The following is an 8,974-nucleotide window of genomic DNA, read 5'->3' as shown; positions in this document are numbered from 1 at the left end:
TCCAGGGCGGAAGAAAGCTCCAGGTTTGGAACTTAGTCGTCCTGCACTTGGGGTTTCCAGCTGTCCGAAGGCCTGGGGTTTCCAGCTGTCCGAAGGCCTAACGGAGCCAGACCGTGCCGCTTCCCAGGCTCACACAGGGTGGCCCCCCGACAGGACTTGGTGACACACAGACTGGGCACCAGACATCATGGGAAGGTCACGTTAAACCTGGGGCAATGCTCTTCCAGGTCCATCTGGCCTCTGCCTTGAACATCTCCACCATTTATTAACCTGCCTTTTCAACCAAGAGAAAGCCGGCCTCAGGCTTTTATTCACTCAGCGGCCAACAGCCTCCAGCTAGGATTGTGGTTTCCCAGGGACACTTTCCAATCTTCACATTTTTTAAGTTTAAAAGTGACTTTATCAGATAAGGAAAAACTAACAAAACATGGAGTTTAGTTCATGATAATGTATGGATATTGGTGCATTCCTTGTAACAAATGCTCCATAACATGTAAGATGTCAACAGTAAGGGGAGACAGTGAGAAACTGGAAACACGTTACATAGACTTCTCTGTACACTCTTAGTGACTTTTCTTTAAATCTAAATGATTCTGAAAGTGAAAGTTTCTTAAATATTTTAATGGACCTAGAAAATAAGTAATTCCATGTGGTTGTTTTGTTTTTTTAATCCTCACCTGAGGATATTTTTCCATTGGTATTTAGAGAGAGTGAGAGAGAGAGGGAAAGACAAAGAGAAATATCTATGTAAGAAAAACACATAGATTGGTTGCCTCCTGCAGGCGCCCCAACCAGGGCCTGGGTCGGGGAGGAGCCTGCAACCGAGATAGGAGATATGTACCCTTGACCAGAATCTAACCCGGGACCCTTCAGTCTGCAGGCTGACGCTCTATCCACTGAGCCAACTGGCTAGGGCCCAAGTTGTTGTTGTTTAATGTATATATGGAGAGAAACTCAGAGAGAAAGCACATGTGGCAGAAATATTAACAATTGGTGAATCTAGGGGAGAGGTATTTGGCTGTTGGTGGCGCTATTATCTCAACTTCCCAGCAGGTTCGAATTTATCCAAACAAAAACTAGCAGACAAAGGAAATTAAAGAGAAATATTGAGTACGGAAGAGCCCAGGTGGCAAATGAATTTGGCCAGGTGGTGGCTGAGCTGCTGGCACTTCAGGCGAAGAGGTGCCTGGCAACGAGGTGGATCTGTGATGACTCCGATGACCTCTCTAGTCCCTGTGTGGCCACACTCACCACCGTGGCCCCAAAGGCACACGCTTCCAAGCCACACGGCGTTTCTGACACTTCCAAACGATTTCCCATCTCTACCTGTGTTCCCTCATGAGGTGAGCAGGGCAGGAGTCATCGTCCCCCATGGCCAGGCTGGGTGTTTGGGACAGAGGTGAGTAGAGAGGAAGTGTCCCCATGTGGACAGGCGTGTCCGGCCATCTGCACGGCAGCCCAGGTGGTGAGTGCTGTCGTCAGAGCAGAGGGGAGGGGCCTCTGCCTTTGAGACTGGAGGGGAAGCCCCAGGGAAGTGTGTCACCAGGGAAGGATGAGGAAACAGAAAAGTTACGTGATCTTTCTAGAACACCTCTATTCTCAGGCCCTCGGGGGAAGGCCAGTCCCACCGCCCTTGCGGCCCTGTGGAGCCGGAGCCTCGCTGTCTAGTCCCACGCAGCCCCCCTCCCGTCTCCTGCTTGGGAAGGGGGTGCGGGAGGTGTGGAGTGCTTTTAACAGGAGGAACAGTCTCCAAAACCCACCCCACTTGGTACCATCCATCATTCTCTGCTACCCACCCTGTCAGCCCCCAGCACTGACAAGGCCGTAGTTTGCTGGATTCCTCCTGGAGATAAACATCTTGATCCATCCTTCCAGGCTTCTGCCACTGCACTCTCACCGGCCCACAGCCTCTGCCGCACCTCCGCTCATGCATCAGAGAGACGTGCGCTCTGGTGAGCTGGGGAGGCGTCTGGGATGACAGGCTCCAGCTCTGGCCTCGGCCGGCCGGGACCATAAACCTGGATTCAGCAGAGAAGGTACCTGCCCTGCAACCTTATCAGCTGGAGGGACTGTTAGAGGCCTCGTCCTGACCCCAAAGAAAATCCAGACACCGTCCACACTCCCTCGGGACCCTCCGGAGTCAGATACTTTCCGAACCAGCCCCAGTTAAGTAAATAGTTTCCTGCACGTGAATGCTCAGGGGGCTTCTCGGAGGACCTGACATTCTCCACTTGGTGACAGTCGTTTCCTTGCAAACATAACACTGAGCGCAATCTTCGCATTCCCGGAATGACTTCCCCGCTGAGGAATTCTGCGAGCCTCCTTCAGTTCAGGGCTGTGGCTCTGTTTAGTGCTTTGATGACAACACCCCCCACTCCCCCACCCCCCCGCTCCCGCTGAAATGCATCCTGTATAATTTGATAAGAGCCCTTTGCGCCCCCAGCCCATGCCTGTCTTCCTTCGCCACAAATTTCTAGGAAACTCTTCAAAATATGCGCGGCCTAAATTGGACCCTGATGCTGGGAGCACTAATGGGCGTCCCCTTCAAAGCGATTCTCTACAACTCAACCGCGTACGTGGGGCCGGAGACAATGGGCTGAAGCGCACAATTTATTTGTCTTGGCGGGTTTCATGCTGGTTGGAATCTGCTCTGGGGGGAAAACAAACCCTGCATATGTTTAGATTTATAATTTATACCAAAAGCACAAATACCTCGCAACAGGGCCAGAACGAGGCGCAGTCCAGAGCAGGAGCCCTGGGCATGGAGGCTGCCCTCTGTCGTGGACGTATTAAGAGAGATGACAAGCTGCTTCTCAGTAAAGCCCCTTCTTCTCCGGCCCCTCCCCAGGGAAACGTCTATGGCAGACGCTCCCAACGGCCCGACCCTTGTGCAAATGGCCTGCTACGGCTCCTTCCTCACTGTCTGGGGTGGTGACTGCCCTGTGCCCCGTCCAGAGGTTCCCACTGACCACCTCCCTCCATCTCACACAGCTGTCCTAGGTCCCCAAGCCAGAGCGCAGGAAACTTCAGGACAGGAAGGGGAAGTCACTTCCCCACAGTCCACAGCGAGCAATGGACAGGGCCAGGATTCTAACTCAGGGAGTCTTGTTCTAGAATCAACGTTCTCCATCCTTAGGTGCTTTCTGAGCAAGATCTAGCCGGGGTGCTTTACAAACTGGACTTTTTATTGTAGCCGAGTTGGAAGAGAAACAAGACAATGGCAAGAAAGTAAAATGAAATCATGACTTGACCAAAGCAACAATGAGGTCCCGCTCCCCAGATTAAACCAAAGAAAAATGGGAAAGAACATATTCAGCCTAAATCTCCTCAGCCTTCTCCACCTCCATCTCCAGGCCCAGATAAGAGATGCCCAGTTCAGAGAGGAGACTCGGGACCCCAGAGGACTCTCCATCAACAAGCACGGCCCAGAGCTGCCCTCTGGGTTCCAGAACAAGGACCTGGAGGAGTGCACTGCGGAGAGATTGCTGTGAGGGTCATTATAATAAGGGCGCCCATGAATATGCCTTCCCAGATCCATGGTCCCCTGCAGTGGGCTGATCCTGCTCCCCGTGAGAGGTGGGACCTGGGTGTCCACCCCTTCGGGTCTGTGACTTGCTCTGACCCACAGAATAAGCTGGAAGCGATGGTTCGCCAGCTTTGGGACCTTCTCCCTGCACTTTCTGTCTTTGCTTTCACTTTCTTGCAACCTCAAGACCAGCAGCGGTGAAGGCGCCTGGGCCAGAAGGTGGAGGCCCGTGTGGAAGGGAACCTCGGCCCTCGGCCCTCGGCCGACAGCCAGGCCACTGCTGGGCCTGTGGTGGGGCACCTGGACCTTTCAGCCCAGGTCCAGTTGTCAGGTGACGGCACTCACACGAGTGAGCCCACGTGAGGCCAGCAGAGCCTGAGCACAAACGTTCCCAGCAGCACTATTCCTAATCCAAACGGGGTACAGCCACACATTGGAATACTATTCAGCCATACAAAGGAGTAAAATGCTGATACATGTGTTGACCTTAAAAAATAAGAGTTAAACCAGGCTGGTGTGGCTCAGTGGTTGAGCATCGACCTATGAACCAGAAGGTCATGGTTCAATTCCTGGTCAGGGCACATGCCTGGGTTGCAGCTCAATCCCCAGTAGGTGGGGTGCAGGAGGCAGCCAATATATGATTCTCTCCCATCACTGATGTTTCTTTCCTCTCTCTCTCTCTCTTTCTCTCTCTCTCTCTCTTCCTCTCTCTCATATATATATTTTTTTTTTTTTAAGAGTCAGTTATATTATGAGCAAAATGGGTTTATTTAGAAACAGCAGAGGAATTGCGATCTGGGACAAGCAGACTACAGAGAATCACAGGTAAGTCTGAAGAACAGAAGACGGGAGCTGGCTTTTGCCAGGGAAGAGAGGGAAGCTGGGAGGGCTGTTTCCGGAGAGTTCAGGGTGCTAACGGCTTCTCATTGGCTGAGTGTGTCAGTTATTCATCAGCTGGGCTGTACCCAGGAGCCCAACCTGAAGGCAACCAGCTAAAGAGGTGCAGGTGGCCATGGAGGCATTTGCTGGACAAGGAGAGACCTTCCTTCCTCCTACTGTGTATGGTCTCCTTTTGGGGTCTGGGTGGCAGGACAGAGAGCTCCCCCTTCAGGGCTTCCCAGCTCCATCTCAAGTAAGGTTTTCTTTATTTTTAACTCGCGCTACAATGTGGATGAATCTTGAAAACATTATGCTAAGTGGAAGGAGCCAGACACAAAGGCCTGCTGTAGGATTGCATTTAGGTGAAATGTCCAGAATAGGCAAATCCATAGAGACAGAAAGCAGACTCATAGTTGCAGGGGCTGGGCCCAGAAGGGTGGGGGGAGGGCTAAATGGCCGGTGACTGTTAATGGGTATGGAGTTTCTTTTAGGGGTGATGAAAATATTCCGGAATGAAACAGTGGTGACAGCTGTACAGCTCCGTTAACATATTTAAAACCACTGAACTGTACACTTTAAAGGGTGGATTTAAATTATATCTCAAACAAAACAAAACGAAAAGATGAAGTCGAACAGATAGCCAACCACACAAGGCATTGTGGCCCAGGCTGAGGAGCTTTTATCTTCCACCTCAGACTAACGGGAGCCACTGAAGGTTTGAGGCACACAATGGCAATATAGGTTTGCATTTTAGAAGACCTCTGTGGTGAGGGGGCTGGATATAAGGGGCATAAACGGTGATGGAAAAAATAAAAGAGTGGACTGGAGATGGGCAAAATGGATAGCTTTGAAGGGTGATGAAGAGCAGGTGTCCGGAAGAATGCCTGGCTTGGAGCTTGAGCAACTTGATGGAAATAGTGCCATTTGCCAGAAGGCTAGAAGGCAGCACATGGAGAGCACTTTGCTGCAACAGCTGTTACAGAGATACAGTGGTGCGCGATGAGACAAGATCTGGAAGAAATTAGTTCTGACTGGCAGCACCTGGGAAGACTTCTTGGAAGAGGCGGCATTTGAGCAGAACTTTGCAGGGTTGGCTTAGGCCCGTGGTCGGCAAACTGCGGCTTATGAGCCACATGCGGCTCTTTGGCCCCTTGAGTGTGGCTCTTCCTCAAAATACCACGTGCAGGTGCGCACATACAGTGCGATTGAAACTTCGTGGCCCAAGTGCAGAAGTCGGTTTTCGGCCTGGGCGAGTCTATTTTGAAGAAGTACTGTTGATATTTGGCTCTGTTGACTAACGAGTTTGCCGACCACTGCCTTAGGGCATACAAAGATTCAAAGGGCACGCTAGGGAGAAGGAATCACATAAGCACAAATATGGGGGCTAGGAGTGCTCAGGGATAATGGGGTTCTGTTTAGCCAGGTCAGAAGGGAAACAGAAATGATGGTGGTGCATGTATCAGGGTTCTCCAGAGGAGCAGAACCGATGGGATATATGGAGAGTAATCTATGAGGAGACATGATAGAAACTGGTCCGTGCAGTTACGGAGGCCCAGAAATCCCACGACGTCCCATCGATAACCTGAGGGCCAGGAAAGAGCTGGTGGAATTCAGTCCAAATCTGAAGGCCCGAGAAGCAGGGGAGCTGTGGCCAAGGCCTGCAGATGAATGTCCCAGCTCCAAGAGAACAAATTTCCTCTTCTTTCACCTTATTGCTGGGTGCAGGCCCTCGACAGATGGGATGATGACCAGTAGCACTGATGAGGGTGCCCTACTTCACTCAAACTCCTGATTCAATACTAATCTCTTCCAGACACCCTCACAGCCACACCCACAGGAATGTTTTACCGGCTCTCTGGGCATCCCTTCACCCATCATACCAACACAGGAAGCGGACGATCACAAGTCTACCCGTTGTCAACCTGGCACCCACCTGCATCTCCTTGAGCCATACTAAATCCCCTAATAGAGACAATGCCTCGGTCATAATTCTGCCTAATGTGATACAACTCGCCTAGGAACAACTGGAAACACCCTAAACTGGCCAGGAGGGGGTGTCCTCTCATTTCTCATACCTTTTCTGGGAGGCACGAGCTCCTTTTCACAGGGGGCTGAGGTTCCAATGGGTCAAAGTGACTTACACCTGATGCCCCACGGCTTGAAGAGGCTGGCTGGTTTTTAATCTTAGGTCTATTTGAAAAAAAAAAAAATAATAATAGATGCACAGGGTGGGTTCGGGCCAACATGTAGCATGTGGACTTTATTTTATAGTCAATAAAGTCATTCTTTCTCTTCTTGGGCTGTAAAACGCAGTCTTTCCCCGCAGGTCTGTTTTGGATTACACATTCCGATCCCTCGAATCTTTCGATTGCAAGTTTCCTTAAGGGAGAAACTGTGCTCATTGTTTGGAAAATGTAGTCCGCCATCGCACAGCAGATGATGGAGGTCTCCTGACACCTACACGTAGGGATGTGGGGTGTGTGTCATTTAAGCGCCAGAGAACCGTAACCTGGGAACGCTGTATCAGTGGGGCGATGACAGCTGCCTAATATTAAACAGCCGACTGTGTTCTTCCTGCCACTTACACTCCCGGGCTTTGCTCTGAGCAATACGTACCCAAAACAAATACATATTTGTTGAATTCTTGTTTAATTCTGGTTGGATTCCATTTGCTGAGATAGAATCGTTTCTTTTATGTAATGCATTTTTAAAAAATGTACTTGAATATTTTTACCTTAGGGTTTCAACAGCCAAAGTCTTGAAATATTTTTAAAGGGAAAAGGGTGAGGCGGGGGGGGGGGGGGGGGGGGGGGTCAGTAGGGAGGTCACAGGGATGAAGGATGCAATGATTAGAACTTAGGAGCCAGCGCAAACCTAGCTGGAGACGATGGCATGTCTGAAAGGGAGGAGAATGAAGGGGAACAGATGCCCAGCACATGCCACCAGCTTGCTTCTCACCTGAGACGTCATGCAATCCGGGGCGCCCAGGGGGCCTGGCTGAGGGACAGGGCGACCTGGGACTGCTGGTAGCTGCAGCCCTAAGAGGAGCAGAATTGCCTCCCGAAGTTAGTCTCCCGTTTTATCTAGGCTTTTCCAGAAAGTGCATCATTTCCCAACTTGCCTCAGGACAACCACAGCCACAGGTGTCTTTAACAAGGCAGGTTTAAGGGCCTAACCTAAAACCAGTGAAGTGGAATGTCCGGGAGAGATTGTTAACTGCGAGGATTACAGGCAAGCTGCTCAACTCAGGGGCGCCTCCGTTTCCTCTTACAATAGCGATGGGAACAAGCACCCAGCCCCGGGGTTGGGGGCGTTGAATCAGGGAATCCCAGAGATGAGCTCAGCAGCGTGCTGGCACCTGTCCATCCTCGATGGCTGTCCCCTGCTCACCTCCCATTTTCTCTTTCATGCGAGGCACACGTCTACACATCGCCTTCTGCAGCCTCCGCCTCCAGAGGTGGTCCCTAGGAGCGTCTCCTCAGAGTCCGTCTGCGTCTTGGTCCAACCTGGATCTATTTCACCTCTTTTGTGTTTTGGCAACACCGCCTGCGCCCTGGCTCACCTTTCGCCGGGTAAAGTGGAGATGCGTTGCCTGGGGTTTCGTCTAAGGTGGTCACTGCCTCTTAGAACTACATAGGCTTCCATCGCTCGGCCTCATTCACTGATGAGCACTGACCCTGGGACAGAACTATTCTAGGTCCTGAAAATAAAGTCGGGGGGAAAAAAGTCCGTGCCTTCGCGGAGCTCACCTTCTCTGGGGGAGCAAACAATAAACAAAGAAAGCGAGAAGATGTGTCCAGAACCTGACCCTCTCTCACCGGAAGCAGAGAGCAGGAAGAAGTGAGGGAGAGGCAGGAGAACCTCAAAGGCCCTGCATGAGGGGAGGGCGGTCAGAGATAAGGTTGGGGGGAGGGGGAGGAAAGATTTGGACTATCAAAGGCTATTGTAAGGAGTTTGGATTAACTGTATGAGATAAGAAGTTTTCAAAGGGCTTTAACCAGAGGAGGGACAGGCTATCACTTAGGTTTTACCTTCTGGCTTGGTGTGGAGAGTAGACTGTAGAGGGGCAGGGGGAGAAACAGAGAAACCAGAGAGGTGGCTACTGCAAAGTCCAGGCAAGAGAGGATGGAGACTTGGTCCAGAGTACAAGATATGAAGGTGGTGAGAAACAGTTGGATTCTGGATATTTTTGGAGGTCAAGCCAATAGTCTTGGATGTGGGATAGTAGTCATCTGGAAGACACATCTGCAAGGATGGCGTTGCCATCCGTTGAGGAGGAAACGGCTTCGTGATGAGCTGTGGGTGGAGAGAGCAAGAGTTCAGAGTGAGCTGCCTAGTAAGTAAGGGGCCGAGGAGGCAAGGAAATACACAGTAAGGAGTCCAGGGGAGAGACGGGGCAGGTGATAGCTATGTGAAGCCGTGTCATCGGATGAGGCCACCCGGGGAAGGGGTCAGAGAAGAGAAGAGGCCTGAGGACAGAGGACCGAGGCCGGGGTGCTCAGGGTGTGAAATGGGGCCAGCAAAGCATCCGCTCTGCAGATGCGAATCCAAGCCCTGCTCACTGTAGTC

This window comes from Myotis davidii, unplaced genomic scaffold (assembly GCF_000327345.1).
Source record: "Myotis davidii unplaced genomic scaffold, ASM32734v1 scaffold935, whole genome shotgun sequence".
Lineage (NCBI taxonomy): Eukaryota > Metazoa > Chordata > Mammalia > Chiroptera > Vespertilionidae > Myotis > Myotis davidii.
The sequence above is the reverse complement of the archived record's forward strand: the minus strand, read 5'-3'. Positions refer to the sequence as shown.